Genomic DNA, 18,267 nt, shown 5'->3' on the forward strand with positions numbered 1-18,267 from the left:
TTATGATGGCTTTGTTTGTCTCAACAGCAATATCCTGTAAAACAAAATCTGCCTTGGGCATGCCGTCCAATAAATCAGAACAATTTAGAACTCCTAATTTTCTCTTTTAAATCTTTGGCTAACTTTGAAACAGAGACATTTCTCAGGAGATATTTTTAGACATGGTTTATAAATAAGAGGAGGAATAACAGAAACTTCCATGTTATTTTGAAGGCCACAGCACATGACTGAGTCTGGTGCCATACATCTGAGCTTATTTTTGAACTGGACTAAATATTAACACCTATTTTAAATTCAACAATCCATCCATCTTCCAAGTGCTTCTTCCAAATCAGGGTCAGGGGGGAGCTGGAGCCTATCCCAGCAAGCAACACGTGCAAGGCAGGGAACACCCTGGGTGGGACACCAGTCCTTCACAGGGCAGATACACGCACACTCACACCGGGAACAACACCCACCTGTATGCATTTGGACTGTGGGAGCATGTGAACCCAGGGATTACATACAAACTCCACACAGACAGCACCCTCGGTCCAGAATTAAGCCCAGTTCTACTACTGTATGTCACAGCACTTGGGTACTGGGTTTGATTCCAGTCTGCAACACGTTCTTTGTAGATCTTGCACATTTCTTCTGTGGTCACATGTTTTTCTATGAGTCCTCCAGTGGTGTCATGCCTTCAAAAGACATGCTGCCATTTATTTCAATGTCCAGATTGTATATTGTCCCATCCAGCATCCAGTCCTGTCAGGCACATTGTGCTACCAGGATAGGCTCTGGGTGGCTCTGACTCTCAATAGGAAATGGATGAATGTCTTGGTGGCAGGCTTGTCACTTCCCTACATTCAGGAGCATGAAGGTTTTATGCTTCACAGAGCACACAAATTAATAAAATGAAAGCCCATGTCAATGTGATGGTCTGCCAAACTGCAGCTAGGGCAAGACAGAGGCAATGTATATCAAAATAGATATCAAAGCAGCTTTGGTAGAAGCCAAACAAAAACATATTAAACTCTATTATTATTAAATAAATGACATCCTGGTACAGACGTCAGTTTGACGTACAAGATGCACTCACACGAGGCTCTAAGGCCATTATGTCATTTAGTTACAATGAGCACTTTAAGGTGGCAACCATCTTCACCCACGGCAACAACCACAATAACAACGCGTGCCCACAGGCCAGAGTCTCATCTTATTATGATCAACACTGCGCTGAACTGTACTCATGAAATTGTTATGCCAATGGCACATCATCTTTTTGATGTTAATGCCAATACTGAGGATCACTGGGTGATATTATATGGTTATTCATTGGAAGCCCAGAATAATTCAGCAAGCTAATTCTGATATAAGCATGATCACTTTAAGATGATCAGAACATGAGAGACAGGAGGGTGTACATTCTGAAAGCTTACAAAGGAAAGGAAGAACTTTGGGCGTCTATTTCACCTGGATTTTACCAGCTAATTAATCCCAGGATCTCAGCTGTTTTGTGAAAGAAAACAGGGTGTCAACTACAGTACAAAAGTATGGCTAGACAGCTTGTCCCAGATTCCCTCAACCCTCCTTTAGTAACTCAACAGTAGCTAAGTAACTTAAAATTGTCTTGACATTTTCTAATTATCTTCTGTAATTTGTTACAAAGTAAGTTTATTTTGGTAAATAAATCTTTCCAGCACCTACTGTAGTTAATTGAGTGTTCCATCAAACCTCTCTTCATAGTTTTGTTCAAAGAATCGAACCTGAGCAAGAGACTATTGTAAAAGTAAATAATACGGTTTCAGATTGAAATGATCAATCTAAAGGGAACTGTTTCAACTTGCCAGGTTATATATATATATTTTATTTGCCCTGCACTTTGCTCAGCTGTGATGCCAACATGCTGCTGGTATAAGACTGTGGATTCTGGTGCAATACAGGAGAACCTGTTGACCACGCCATGACCTTTATTCAAGCCCACAGACACAGGGACAAATAAGGACAACAGGAGGATTTACTGCATGGGTTGGATAATGCGTCTTGCTTAAAAACTGAAATATATTATAAGATTATAGAGAGTTATAGAGATTACACAGAAACGTCACACTTGTCATGAATAATAAATTAAAGTCCAGAAAACACAAGGCTGATGTTTATTCGCACCCCTGTAGTTAACATTTTGTAAACCCTCTTCTGGCAGGGATGACATTAACAAGACACCTTCTGTTGTGCTGTGCAGTTCTCACAGTCCTGCTGGGGCTTTTAGATCATTCCTCTTGGCAGAAGTGCCCTGGTTATGTCAGATCCTTCGGCTTATGCTTGTGAACTACTGTATCTTCTGGAGTTTGACTAGATTGATGTCTGTAGATTGGGATGGCCAGTCAAGAATCATTCCCTTTACTGTAGGTGAGGATAATTCCGATCACTCACTTTCCCATGCTGTCTGGCATGGATAACTTTCAGATAGAATACACATACCCCTCGCAGGTAATTTCCCATGATCGAATATTCCGCCTGCAAATGGCTTTTCTGTTAATGTGGGTAGGAGATATTGAGCTTGCTTCTGTAATGCCCTGATGAACTCCAGTGCACCTGCACCACATTCCTTTCCACATTCCACAAGTGGAAGGAGCTCGTCAGGACCATCTCGAGCGAGATCAGGCCGGGCCTATCAACCTCGTTAAGGGGACACCACTGAGTATTTAAGCCCTGAGGAACCATTCCTCAGAGCTCAGACATTGAGTCACAGTAGTGTGTGCATCAGCTGCTGCTTTTTCCCCAGGGTTTACTCGCCAGGACACTCCCACATCTCCACCCTGATCATTTCCCTATCTGATTTCATGGATCATTTCACTAATTATTTAATACATATATCTTACCTCCACCGCTGAAACTACTCTGGCAATTGTCAAATCGCCATGCTCTAATTTCCATCTGTAGGCGCAGCATTAACAGTTTCACAAGATTTATATCCCTGTCACATGTCTGCCCACACAGTTATCTGATCGAATATTACAGGTTTTGAAATGTCTTTGTACACAGTAGACATTCATCTTCAGCTTGTAAGGATTGATGCTCCTTGGCAGGGAACAGCAAAGCTAATTCCAGCCCTGCACCCTCTTCTCAGTCCACGACGCTCCCATCAGGGAGGTGGCAAAGGGCACCGAACTCAAATAAAGCACTGATAAGAAGTCTTTTGTTCCCTGTGAAATCAAGCTGCTCAATAAATGTATGTACTGTAAATACTGTATAGTCGCCCCACTACCTATTTACTTACCTATTCATTAATGTGTTACGTACTGTTGTTATGATTTCATGTACCTTATGTGATTTTATGTGTCTTTTATGTTTTGCTTTTGTCTTTTGTACCTTTATGGGAGAAGCCAAAGATGAATTTTCACAGCAGTCGACGATGAAGCATGTATCTATCTCTAGTAGACGGTATAGAATCACTTGTCCATTCAGGTACAGTAATTCATGATTCAGTATCCTGTTAAGGACATTTTGTAAAACTAATCTGAAAAATCCAGACAAACTTTAAAGCTCTTTCAAGCTCATTGTTCTCACATTTACAGTAAATTCTTTATTAAAGGAAACCTCAGAGTTAACAACTTTGATTTTTGTGCATTAACAGGGTGCTATTTGCTAGCTAATGAGCCAAATCATTACCAAAATAATGTTCAACATCAATTCCATCCATCCATTTTCTAACTGCTTTATCCAATGTAGGGTTGTGGGAGAGCAAGAGTCTATCCCAGCAAGCAACGGGTGCAAGGCAGGACAACAACATCTATTCAGACATCTGCAACACCAATAGTACAATACCAATAGACACATGACTAAACATGATCAGCATAAACACAATCAACATCAAAGCTTATGCAACTTCTTAAAAGCTAAGTACTGTCTTGAATACAAGACTTCATTATTTTTTTAAATATTGGAGTTTTAAATTAGTGACTAAATAGTAAGAATTCATAATGTCTGAGTTTTTATTTTTTTTTACATCTTAGGAGTTGTAAAGGGATTGATATTTCTTGTAAGACTGAAGAGGAAACAGTAAAGGTTTAGTAAACAACTAGCCTGGGTTGTGTTCATTTTCACTGGGGTTTTACGCATGACTCACAGGCTGTCTGTTTCTCTAACTATAAATAAAGCCTCCAGTCACTATCCCACTGTTCCTGGCTGGGCAGGGGCCCCAGAACAGTGTCAACAGTAGCTAAAACTGGAACAATTTCTCGTTTACTGCCCCACCATGGTTCAGAAAGAATTCAAAGATTCAGGAGAAGTCTGTCTTGATTACAGCAGGCTTCTGAAAACAATCTTTCATCTTGGCACATTCTTTCTTCTGATGTACAGTGATAAAGTGAGAACTGAAGTTTACATTTTGAAATTTGGACTTGAAAAAGACAGGCCTTTGTTTACTGTCACACTTGAGATACTTGATAAAATGTAAGAGTTTGTATTTGCATTCACAAAAACTAAGTGTACTGTACCTCTCAAACTGTTAACGTGGTTCTTTAATGATGAGCTCATGTATAATTCACCTTCCTTAGAATATATAGTACGACGAGGACATACTGTATTTCCATTCTGAAGAAAACCTTGAGTTGTAATTAGCCATTACAGACCAAGAAAGGAATATGAATTGACGCTTTTCCTTGATATCAGCTCCTATTGCTTTATAAGAGTTTTCCTTCTTGTCCATGGAAAGCAGCTTCGAGATTCTCAGTTTATCACAGTTAGACAATACCCAGTAATACCCTTAATAAATAGACAGATGTCTGCTATTATTAAGGGTGTCTATTTACAAAATATTATACTAATGGGTTTAATTAAATGTGAAGCGTTAAATAATAGTTTTTGCATAAGGGTAGCTGTGACACTAAAGACATGTACTAGGTTAAACAGCTGTATATTTCTATTAATTGTATGATTTAAAGTTATGACTAATGTATTACATTGTAGTTCTCAGTATCAGAATATATTTTTAAAATGCGTCATATAGATTACTTTTTGCAATGAATGTTACAAAGAACTTTAATGACATCGTTTGAGAAGAGAATAATTGTATATTTGTCCTGCACTGCCCTCTAGTGGAGTAGAAATAATATTTCTACTTTTTTTTTCCACTCAAGGTTGACCGCCTGCCGGTGAGCGTGTTTGTTTGGAATCATGCTAGTATTAATTTTATCCCATTCAAAAGGAATAGTATTTTTCGTTGTGTATATCTTAAACATACACATTACTCTACACGTGTTAAAAGAAAACAATCAAATGCATTTCCATTAAGGTTGCATCTCTTAATACTCATCTCTGTGGGTATTTTATACAGCAATAATCCAAAAAACATTAAGCATTCTTAATGCTTAAGATCATTAATCTCCTTCACAGCTCCAGGTTATTATAACCAAATAAAGCTTCACACTTTATGACCAGCCAAGAGAGGCAACAACAGTAGTTTGAAAGCTAAAATAAACTGGTGTACCTCAAAGACAGCAGCTGGAGAGCAATTGCAGCTTGTGCTAACAGGACCTCTCAAATGTCTCAGGCATGTAATTCTTGATGAAACAAATGTGGTGCAAAAAACATGATTGTGAGAAAACATTTTTTTCCTTGTCTCCATCAGCCTTGTCACAGGAATGTTTTCTTTCCCTCTTGTATCATTCCACTATAAGGTGAAAAGGTCAGAACAAAAAAGCAATTCAGTGATTCCCATTTCCCATCAGGCATTTAGCATAAAAAGAGACATTGACAATATCACATACAGTATCTATGAAAGAAAATGTGAAAAGTGCACTTTTATGTAAAAACAACATGGTGGAAATCTATTTTCTTCTTCCGTGACAATGCATGATTTCTTTGAGCTTATCATCATCAAGCCTTGAGAGGGGAAAAAATCTTAATAACGAATTACACACCTCTCTTCAAATATATATAATTTGTTCACTAAATGTGATATTATTCTGTTTGGGAAAATAAAAACATTTTCTAAAGAGATGAGGTCGTTAGGACAGCCCATTTAATTGATTAATTGATGCAAAAACGTTATTCAGTCTTTTTTTGAAAGATGTCAGGATAGCTTAGTGTGTTGTGCAATTTCAACATAACGTAACATCCTTTGATTTAAATGCTACACCTCTAACTATACATTCTAGCATTTAATTTGCCTTTTTATTGCTTCTCCACACTGTCTAAAAGATGTAAATTATGTGTCAACATACACACCCAAGATTTTCCTAACTAGTGGCTTCTAGCTCAGTGTTTTCCCATTTTGTATTTATAATTTATGATTTTACTACAACACAATGCACATATACATTAAACCTCATTGGGCTGCAGTTTGCCTTGAATTTTCAGTCTTGAATTTGAGCTTTTTTTGAGTTTCATTTGGTGCTTTTTGTTTGCCATTCTTCCTATTTTGGTAACTTGATTACTTGATAAGTTTAATAACTGTACCAAAACTTGAGATCATTCTTATAGATTTGGAAGAAGCAGCAATCCTGTTTGACATTAATTATTGGTTTAAGCATTCCCTCGTTATCTTGTTTACAATGGCGTAGCTTTTTATTTTCATAATGAGGGATGCATTAGAAAGAAGCAGCTTATTTAGACCTAACACAACAAATACAGTCTTTATGAAACACTTGGACTGCAACTGAACTGCAGGCATTAATGAGCTCAGAATCTGAAAATGGAACAGTTGACACTATAGTTTTTTTTTAATTAAAAATTCCATTCAGTGATATTAACTACAAACTATGCTTCGTTAGCAAGTAACAGGGTTTATTGCCGTATGCAGCCCATAGCGTAACATTGTCATTGTGAAAAAACGCTTCCATGAAGACTCGTTACGTTTCATGTGGAGATATCCAACATTGCTGTCAAGTTGCAGGAAGTGCTTGGGGAGAACATGGCTCAGAAGCAATCAAGCACAGTTGTAATCGCAATGCTTCGATGTACAGTAGGTGAAAGATGGTATCTGCCAAACCACTGGAGCTCTTACAGCAACAGGAGTGGATCTGGCTGGCTGCTCTGACTGCTGGCGTTGTGACTTAGTGCCCTCTTATTCCCACCTCTGGCTTCACGGGATTCAAATTTGCATGGAAATTGTAAGAACTAGGATCTATAGTGCCAGCTGGGAAAGTGCTGTTGCTGATGCAGATGCCACTGTGGCCAACTGGCTGTCTGTGTTTTTAGAGTATTTCAGGTAAAACGCAGGAACTCAGAGTGAATCTCAGAAGCTGAGGGTCATGGCTATGTGGGATGGTGGAGATGCATATTCATTGCTTTTTGTTGTATTTGATTTTGAAGCCCAATCAAATATGTCATCTTATCAACGGAAGATAAAAAATTCTCATAGTCCTAGCTGCATGGAAGTTCTCAAACATTCGAGATGTTTGGCTCGAAGTTGGCTCAATATCATCCTTCTCACAGTATCTAAACTGTGCATGGGCCTGTGATGGAAAAGAGCTATTCTACAGCATTAATGCTATGTTACACTGGAATAAAGTGTGAAACACAGAAGAGAATGAGCATTGTTGAGTTACTCCAATGTTAAAACCTAAACAGTTACACAGTCTAGGCTCCTAACTATGGCTGTTGTGTTTAAGGAGGTCATTACTATCCACATGTATCAGCCCCACAGGCAGGATATGGTCCTAACAGCACAACAGACACAGCAGCAGGGTGCACGGTGCACAGGGTCACAGACGTCTACACACCTGAACAATTATGGACTTGCCAAGGCCTCTGTCCTTGATGGAGGGGCTACGTCATTCAGAAGGGACTGGATTTTGAAAGATAATAATAAGATAAAATTAGCAAGCCTGATAAGTATTCATTTTAAAGAGAAGAATGTCATAAAGTTTAAAATGTTTGACACTCCCTCTTCCAATGATCCTTGGCTAACAAAAAGCAATGTGGGAGATTAAGGTTTGTTGAGGACCAATATTTGTTGACTGTAAGCCATGTAAATGCAGTGCTATTGCAAACATTAATTAACATTCAGGATTACTCCTGCATGTTCATTTAATTTAAGGAGGTACAGTAGGACAATAATCTTATTCCCTAGTAAGATTTTTGGGAGTGCAAGAACTGTCCATTTAAAGGGACCGAGATCTAATTTTTAATTTGAAATTATTAATCCTGCTGATTGAGCAGCGCTGGCAGTCTTATTAAAGCCCACATTGTTGATGTTACTGGATAGCTTTTAAACCTTTTTGGAAAGGCAGTAAAGTGCAATAAATAAGGGGTTGAAATATCAAATGTATGTTTACTGACAGTAACACTTAAACAAAAAAAAGATGAATAAAATATAATTACATTTCAGGGCATAAAACTCTTAAAGTTAGTAAAATAAAATGTTTGGTAAAACTCTAATCACATCTTTACATCAGTTGCCTTTTAAAGCAGAACGTTGTAAATTAAAAAAAACATCTTTCCTGCTCTCGGTAACAATGTTGCTATAGCAATGACAAAAATAATTTATTTTCTAAACTGCTAAGGCTAACTGCAACATAACCTTTTCATGGCACAATCACAGGAGGTATCTGGAAAGTGTAATTGTCTGATGATATTTTTATAAATTCAGGAGAAAGCAGTGTGAAGATAGGGAAGCCAATTGGATGATTATATTTCTCTGTGGCCAGAGGGAAAAAACAGGTTTCAGAAATTCACTTTCAACAGCTTAAAAATATCCATAAATATATAACAATGGTTTATCTGAAGTCACACAATTACATCTTGTATGCCTAGGTAATTGAAAAATTAAAGACATAATTGTTAGTGAATTGCAGTTGTGGGAACAGTTTCTTTCTTTGTTTTACAGCTAATGGGAAAATTCACTGTGACCAACTGAGAAGAAACTTTCAGTGGGTTCTCAGAAAGTTTTAAGCAAGCTTGGGCCAGCAGCACACATGGTATATAAATCAGAGAAAAAATAAAGACCCTGTTGCATGAGAGCTTGAGTAGAGAAAAACCCACAGAGGTTTCCCAGAGGGGGGTAGGATGTTGAATGTTGTCGTGAAAGATGCTTCCTGCCAGGTTCTGACTTCCTAAACCCCTGTCACTTAAAAAAAAAACGTCTTTTTAAAACATGGCTCACACCATTCTTGTGCACAATAGCACTCACACAACCCACCAAGCTCCTGCATCATTGTGATAAATCTCTAGGCCTAAGAACATAAGAACATTTCACCCCTCCAGCCCTTTCTTGAAAGAAGCTCAGGTTTCAGTTTCGTGACTTGGTAGCGTGCGCCTCCTGGTTTCTCATTTACAAACACTTCCATCAAGGCTCCCAGTGCTTGGACAGGAGGGTGGAGATATGGGTTGCAAGGGTCCCGCTGGATGACTTTAACTCTGTGGTGGGGGAGTGGTGTGGTGTGTGTCTTCCTGACCCCCAGTCTCTAACAGAGCCCCTGAAAGGTCAGGCCCACAGGTCACTGTGGAGCTCCTCTGGGCAGCCATTCCCAGCAGGTGGAATGTGGAGCCACTGTGGTGGAGGAACATGGGCTGTCAGGCTGGTGTGGTGAGGAGTTTGCAGATCATTGAAGGACCCCCTGATCCTTAAGGTCCTCTGTGCTAGTGGACAGCGTCTGCTCACATGAGTGCAAGAGGCAAGAGCAGCATGCCACAGCTGCAGAGATTGCCACTGCATCTTGGACTGGGAAAAAATAAGGAGAATCTGGTGGCTTTTTTCTGTAATGGCACAACTGAAAGGCTGATTACTGTGTGTAGGTGAATTGACTGTGCTCCTTACAGGGAAGACTGGTAGTGTTTATCAACTTGATTGTTGGGAGAGGGAAACTGGAGTCTAAGCGTTAGGCTGTGATGGTGTTACTATCCTGAATTCAACACAGAAAAGGAGAGGGGACCTCCCAGCTGAACGTCCCCAGGGAGCAGCCCTGCAGAGATCATATTTTCTTTTAGTCAAAGAAGAGTTCGATGAGAATCACCTAAGATCCATCCACCTGCTGTAAGGAAGCCACTTATTCCTGGGGAGGGTCTTGGTCCCTCAGAGCACTAGATGGCGCTACGCCTTCGTTGCCAGCCTGTCACAGGGCACAGGCACATGGGAACAACTGCGCCACTCCCATTAACCCAGCCAGCATGTCTTTGGAGATTGTGCCCTAGTCCAGAATTGTAATGAGGACCCAAGGGCTGCAAACTTCCAGAGAACGGCGCTGCCCTCATCTAACATGCGCATTATTAAAAAATAATCACGGGAAACTACAAAAGCTTATTTGTAGTCACTGGTAATAATATTTTCAAGTTTTTATATGGAATTCAGTTGAATATAGTTAGAGAAATAAATATAGGTAGACCTCAAATTTAATGAAACCTGCCACCAGGAAAATAGATTAACATGGCCAATAAATTCCAAATACCATCTGGTGTCTAACAATCCAATCTCCTGTCTGTTCCAGTGAAGGCAGCTGACTCAATGCCCGATATTGCAGGGATGTTATAGTGTGTTAACAAAAGCCAGAGATATTGCAATGAGCAGCGCAGACTCAGAGGACAGGCTTTACGAACCAGCCTTTAAAAAGTCAAATGCTGAAAGCCACAGATACCGTGTAGTACACAGCACTAATCTGCTAAGTACAATGGCCACTGAGTGGCAGCAATCTGAATATATAACTCCACTGTCTCCATAGGAACACACAAAGAACAGCCTGTTCCAAGATCGTTCTGTACAGGACTCCTCACCTTTCATTTTTTAATAAATTATATGTCAATTCAAGGCAGACTCTGCTGCCAGGTTTATTTATTTTCAGGCTCAGAGGACAGACTTTGTTGTTATAAATATTGGAGACTGTCAGTGTTAGGCAGAGGAAGAGCTTAGCTAAATATTTTACAACGATTTCTTTCTTTAATTTTCTCCCTGAGTCGTTTAGTAACTAAGATAGTAATACTCTCAATCAATTTCATTCAGAAATGTTTAAAAAATATATTGTACAGTTAAATGAGTTTTGCATGTTGATAAAGATTTTGAGGATGTAATCTGAACCACTAAACATGTGAAATCTTATTTTTATACATGTCATTTTACTGCTTTAGAGAAAACACCATTTAAACACAAGTCATTTTAATATTACACTGTATACTTCTTTTGATATAAAGTATAAAAGGTTTACAAAATCTGGAACAGAAGCAGACATAAATGAAAACAAGAGATGCAGAATTAATACATTTACATTTATATTTATATTTATTTGTTTGGATGACACTTAGCAACTTATATTTGCATCCATTTACACAGCTGTGTATTTTACTGGAACAATTCAGTGAAGTACAGCACCTTGCTTGAGGATATACAGTAACTGCAGTGTCTCACCACAGGACCTGTGTCCAGAATCTACCACTTGCAAGTACAGGACCCTAACTACTGCAACCTGAAGACTTTTGTTTACCTGAGCATGTCTACATCCCTACAGTGAGTAAGGTACGTGAGATTCATTTCATCAGCACAGAGCTCTCCTTCAAAGACTTGCTGGGTGGACTCACACTCTGTCTGCTCTGAATTGTGCCTGCTGAAATGTTGAGGAAAAACTTTTTACCCTTATTACTGACAAAGCAGTATGTTGTGAAGCGTTCTGATTAAAAGAATATTAATAATAATAAAAACAAATTTATTTCTTCCCGAGTTTAACCCTCCTATCTTTATTTGTGAGTTTATAAAGCACAGAAAATGCAAAATAACACAATATAATGTGTCTATGGAAAGGTTCCAGTACAAAGATCCTTAGTTTCCCTTTTCGGTGAACTAAATCATAGTTCCAGGTAGAGAAGAACCTAGACTTTAATTAATTCATTGTTTCTACTTATGCCATCTGCCTCTTTCTGGACTCACTTCTGTGGGATGAGATATGACTTCTCAAGTGCTAAAGAATTATCATCTACTCGTGCTGCTGGTAGAATAAAAACAGAGCTACAACAAATGTTACTGGCTCTTATATTAACAAACAATGTACAGTAGCTAAGTACAAAATGTACTCCAGACAAAGTTCAGCTGATTTTCTAAAAATACATTTAAGAGAAACAGTGGAGGCAGTATGCTAATGATCTTCCATTTCCATTCCTACAGTACATTGTCTCCAGTTAGATATGCTTCTTTAATCTTTTGCAGTTACTTTAGGAAAACAAAGAGCAATCTTTGCTCTAGAGGAAACGTTCTTTGAAAATCATCTTGCATGTTTTATTATCACATCATGTTGTTGTTAACTCTCCTAATTGTAGGCTACACTTCAATTTCACTTGACTCAACGCCAAGCACAACACAGGCCTTTCCTGCAGCTCAGAAGGCTTGTCAAACCAGCAACAAGGCAACTAGAATGCCAGAGGCATTCATTTTCATGTGGTTACCGCTGAGACTTCTGCTTGTGGCTATGTCTGCCCACCATGTTGTGCACAGCCTTTATTTCTTTTTTCACAAGTCTGTGACTCGGCCTCACGATACAAAAGCTCAAAACAAAATTTCATGGCTTTTAGTCAAGCCTGTCCCTCAGCTGTCAGTTCTGTGCCATGTTTGCATTTCTGAATTGGACATGAAGAGTGTGGAGCTGGGCAGCAGTGGTCAGCATTGCTGCCTCCCAGTGCTGGGACTCTGGGTTCAATGACTGGGATGCTGTCTGTGTGGAGTTTGTATGTTCTCCCCATGTTCGTGTGGGTTCCTGTCAGGTCCTCCAGTTTCCAAACTAAGTAGTCTAAAGGCATATGGGAAGGTTAATTAGATTATGAGAAAATCAGCCCTGGTGTGAGTGTGTTTGTGTGAGCCCAGCAATGGACTGGCTTCCCACCCAGGGTATATCCTGCCTTGCGCCGGTGTCTTGTTGGGATAGGCTCCGCCACTCTGTATTGGATAAAGCAGTTAGGAAATGTGTGGAGCTGATGTGAGCCTGGATACCTCAAGAAGCCCCAAGGGTTGACTGCGCACCTTCAGTACACTAAACACTTCTAATCTTGCAATGCAGAGTTCAGCATCCAGATAGCGTGCAAACAAAAATACTGGAGTATGGAAATGCTTTTTACTTTCCTTTTTGACTGAGATTGCAATTCAAGAGAAAACCCTTGTGAACAAAAGGCTTCTGCAGGTTGTACAGACTCCCACTGGAGGACAGGGGGAAAGCGATCTACCCCCGCCACCAAGACACTCTGCGAGAAGTGGAATATAGCAGCTTATTTTCTGCTGTATCCACTTTAGGACTGCAAAATCTTCCATCAGCACACTTCCCATACCAATCATCCAGCCTTAAAAATGGATGTGGAGAACACTGGGAATAGCAGCTACAGAGCGTTACAATCATCCATTTTCTAACTGCTTCATCCAGTTCGGAGCCTATTCCGACAAGCAATGGGCACAAGGCAGGGTACACCCTGGACACATCGCCTATAGTGTTACATTTATAATTAAAAAATCCATGGTAACCATTGCAATTATGACATCTAATTAGAACATTTGTGCAGCAGTTTATGTGAACTGTCATATAATGAGATTTCACGGACAGCTTATGTAAAACAAAAATTAATGTAACTCATTAATACTATATCTGAAGGCCGCAATGTGTACATAGTCAAATTAATTCTTGATGGGTGCGTATGTGTGGGGGTGGTGTTAAAGAATGGCAAATACATATCAATCACTTGATAGAGGTAAAGAGAGGTAATGAAAAACACAATCTGGCCCTATCTCTATCTCACTTGGCTTTCTAGTAGCTAATTGACCCAAGTATCTCATTTCATAGTTCCAGTGGACTTGGGGTGCTATTGCATGCAAAGAAGAGAAATTAATCAAATACATTCTTATATAGAATACATACTTATATAGCGCTTTTCTTTTATTTACAGGTAATGGGGATCCCCTTCACCAGTGTGCAGCCCCACCTGGATGATGCGACAGCTGCCAGAGTGCACCAGTCCACCCCCCACACACCAGCTCTCAGTGGGGAGGAGAGCAGAGTGATGAAGCCAGTTCAGAGATGGGGATTATTAGGAAGCCATGATTGATAAAGACCAGGGGGAAATTTGGCCAGGTAATCTGGGAAACACCCCTATTCTTTTCGAGAACTTCCCTGGGATTTTTAATGACCATGGAGAGACAGGACCTCAATGTTACATGCAAAGGGCAGCGCCTTTTTACTTTTTACTATACTGGGGCATTAGGTCCCACAAAGACTGCTGGCCCCACTAACACCTCTTCCAGCAGCAACCTTAGTTTTTCCAGGAGTCTCCCATCCAGGTACTGACCAGACTCACACCTGCTGAGCTCTAGTGTGCTGCCAGTTGTGCAATTATGCAGCCTCAGTTGAAGTGCTGGGAGAGGACAGTATTTTACCTTTGTGTTTCTGTTTCTCCTTTAAAATTAAACTCCCTGCTGAGACTTCTCACCTACAGTAGTTGGTCACTGCAACCCTGTCAGCAGTACAATCACCAGCCTTCCTTCGAATGAACTTCACTGGTTATGGCTGGTCTGGTGGCGAGCAGCTGTTTGATTCAGGGAGTTGAGCGTGTGGTCATCTCAAGTGGTGTCTTTCCTCTTGAAGAAAAGTGTTATTTTTGGTGGACCAACAGCACTTTTAAGTGGTACAGTACGGCGAACCCAACATAAAGTCCAAATAGGCTCTACAGCTGTCTTTCCCAGATATAACAACAAAAAGCTAAACTCGAAAATTTCTACTCCAGGCACAGCCTTTACGTACCATACAAAAACTGCACCCATGTAAGAATAGAAAATTCTAAACCTTTCACCAATAGTACATTAGATAATTAATCTCCACTGTTTCTATTTAAAACAGATAAAACGCTGTACAGCAGCCTCTAATGGCAGGTCATCTATATCTGCAGCCCCTTCTTTAAATCGCCCTGCCACAGCCACTTATTAAGGTCAATTTATTGTTCTTGGAAGTGAGGAAGCTGGAGAAGAGGCTACAACAGCTGAGCACGCACTGAGGCCGAACAGTACCATGACAGCCCCGGCGATGCCCCCTGTTGCATTCATGCACAGATGTACATACATCCAAACATAACTGAAACTATTTAACAAGACCTCAAATATTGAAAGGAGCATAACAGTACTATCTGTTCAAGGCCATATGGTAATGCTGAGGGCATGTTTAGTCTGAATCGCAGATAATGTAACATTCTGAAGTTTGGGGTTGTGCTGAGGGAACTGTAAGGGAGAGGAACACAGAAATCCCAATCTCTGCCACGAAGAAGAGTAGGGATGGGATTCGGAAATGATTTGACCCCAATTAACACTGATTCAGAGCTTTAATGTGGAACTGTGTTGTACGCTTACACTGAGACAGCAGGGCTACTAGTGCAATTAAAATGGTTTTCAGACTCAAGCCCTTGGTGAGGCTGTTGATAAAGATGTTACATTAATTCAAAAGCTAAGCTCCCGTGGAAAGGTTATTTTCTTTTTAAATCAAATGGTGACACTTTTATTACTTATTTTCTGACTTCACAAGATCCGGTACATACACTTTAACAATCAATACATGTCAGATGTAATGCCCAGAACACAGTCTGCAAATGCATTAAGGCTCCAAGGACCAGTTTAAAAAAATAATACATTGATATTTAGGGCGAGTGGTTTCTGTGCCTTGAAGAATTTATCATTCCACTTCTGTTTGCTATTATTTTGTTGTTGTGAACATGGAGTCCCTGTAACATGACTTCTGTTCTTAATCCCTTACTGTTTTTTCCTAAAGAGATGACACCAACAAAGGAAATATCCATTTTACAGACTGAGTAATTGCTAACATGGTACAGTATACCACAAGATTTGTTCATTTGATTTGTGAACTTTAAATCATTTTTCAAATTAACTGTCTGCTTTCAATATGTAATAATTAATATTGAGCTCAACATAACCTTTTGAGACTTGTGGCAAAACCAGATTAATAAAGTAAAGGTTTTAAATACAGCAACACAATTGGCATCACGCAAGGCTGCTTATGAAAACGAGAAAACGATCATTCCGAATGAAAAACAATACCAACTGTTTAAAACACTAGATGGCACTACAAGGTAATAACTTTTCGCTTTACAGTAATTTAACAGCTAATGATTTCTTCTGTTTTTAGTTTAGTCTCATAATCATTCAGATTATTTTTCAAATGGGCTAGAAATCCAACAAAACCAGCAAACAAAATTGAAGCTCTTTATTTGATCAGGGACAGCAGGTGCAAACAGGTCTGATATTTGGAGCTGAAAGCTTCTGCACTACTCTGGAAATCACCACAAGGGTCTTTTTCACTAGAGAAGAAAACTCTGAATTCGTGACTTAAGACTCATGACAAAGCTTTTTGACATGCTAAGAAAAGAATATAATGACAACTGTACCAACATTTGAAGTATGTTCGCTACCAAATTGTAATTGTACCTAAAGCATTAACTTGTGATATTGGAAGCCCTATAGCAAAATCTTTAAATGAATACATCTAAAAATATTCATGCATCTTTGGCATGTAGGAAACCTGCCCACTAATTTAAACATGTCTAGTAGTCACAGAATTTGATTTTGCGGGTATTTTTTAAATGACCAGATTGGCACTCCAGGAGAAAGAGTATTTCTCTACCTTACCGAGTTTGACTTGATTGCAGTTGTTTTACTGATTAACTGATGCGAGTAAGCTATGGGGATCTTATGTGTCTTGGCTGCCAAAATATTAGTCATGACTTTATGAAAGGTAGGAAATAGTAGAAATTCAAGATTCAAGATTCAAGATTTCTTTATTTGCCATACACAACAAGTGTATTGGAATGCTTACTTGTTCAGCTGTACCCAGTAACATTAGAGAAAAATAGGCACTAATGACAAACAGACATGGACAATAAATTTAGACAATAGACATTATAGTACAGCCAAGACAGGACAAAGTGCAAACAGTGCAGTACCTTAAGGTGCAGGTGCTAATTTGAGCTCTCCGTACTTCCTGTTCAGACAGCAGCAGCACAGATTCACCAGGCCACTGGGCGTTTTGTGTGAAGGGTCCATGTTGTGAGCATCAAACCTCACACAGAAATTGTTTAGTTGGTCGGGCAGTGAATCATCACCTGTTGTCATAACACCCACTTATCCTATGTAATTAGTGATAGCCCTCAGGCCATTCCAGAGGTGCATTGTTTTAATGCCCCCACATTGTGATTCAAGCCTGTCTCTGTTGTCTCTTTTCGCATGTCTGATGGCCACTTCAGTTCATACCTGACTTTCCTGTACAGCCCAGGGTCTCCAGAGCTGAAGGCCACAGACCACTCCTAAAATAATTAAGGGCAAAAAGAAGACGCAACAACTTTTAGTTTGAAGAGAGAACAGGTGTGTGATCTTTCAGATATGTCAACAGAATGCATTTAATACCCCACAGTAAAAGCATAAAAACACATGCAGTAGTTAAATGTATTGAATCACATCCAGTCTGTGGAGTATTTTTGTTTCTTTAGTCTCCTGACAGAATATTGACTGCTTACATTGTTCCAGAAATATAGCTTGCTAACCAACATTACAACATTCCCTAAAGGTTGTTTGTTTTCTGATATTTTACAATGCCTTTCAGTTACCTATCCATCTATCATGCAAATACAATTAATCTGGATGGAATTTTACTGTTTTAAACATACTGAGCTGAAGTTATAGTTTAATGTTACAGAAATGAGTATCTCCAAGGATGAAATAAAGGAAATAAAGGGATGTTAAATAAAAAGAAGACTGGTAATGTTCTGGTAATGGGAGCATTTTAATGAAAGGACTGCTTAAAACTCAATTATTGAAAACTGAGATTCCCGTCTTCTGCTTTATTTGTTTTTGAGATGAGGGTCTTTATCCCCAATGTCCATAGTTCTTCCTGGATCCGGTCTGCTCACTGTCACAAAACTAATTATATGGGCTGAGTGAATCAAAATAATTTGGCAGCTACAGTACCTGTTGAATCTCTCATAATAATTAAAAAGATTAGTATTCACATCCAATTTGGTCTTTTGCAAAATGCACTGTTTTTTTTTACGCCTTTATCTGTTGAAGGAGATTTCAATATGTTTACTGGTAACTGGCAGATATTAGCACATAGACAGTGACAGTTATCCTTACAGAATGCATTTGTATTCTGTTTGCCTTCTTATTTCCCTGCTGTTTTTCTCAGGAGATAGGAAAACACAAATGTTTTTATTTTGTTCTTCCAGATTCTTGGCTCTGAGTATCTTTGGAATGTTTAACAGAGACATTGGAATTCTAAACTATATAGTAATATGATATCTCTGGTTGTAGAATTCCACACCATCTGAATG

The 18,267-nt window shown here is 39.3% G+C and overlaps 1 long non-coding RNA gene across 1 annotated transcript; it reads left to right on the top strand.

The window, feature by feature from the left end:
* The first annotated feature begins 10,823 nt into the window (after positions 1-10,823).
* On the top strand, positions 10,824-17,336 carry LOC138240771 (uncharacterized). The gene is made up of 3 exons (XR_011190010.1): positions 10,824-11,428; positions 13,831-14,015; positions 17,185-17,336. It is a non-coding gene; the product is annotated as an uncharacterized lncRNA (long non-coding RNA).
* Positions 17,337-18,267: the final 931 nt, after the last annotated feature.

The sequence above is a fragment of the Lepisosteus oculatus genome, chromosome 7 (genome assembly GCF_040954835.1).
Source record: "Lepisosteus oculatus isolate fLepOcu1 chromosome 7, fLepOcu1.hap2, whole genome shotgun sequence".
Lineage (NCBI taxonomy): Eukaryota > Metazoa > Chordata > Actinopteri > Semionotiformes > Lepisosteidae > Lepisosteus > Lepisosteus oculatus.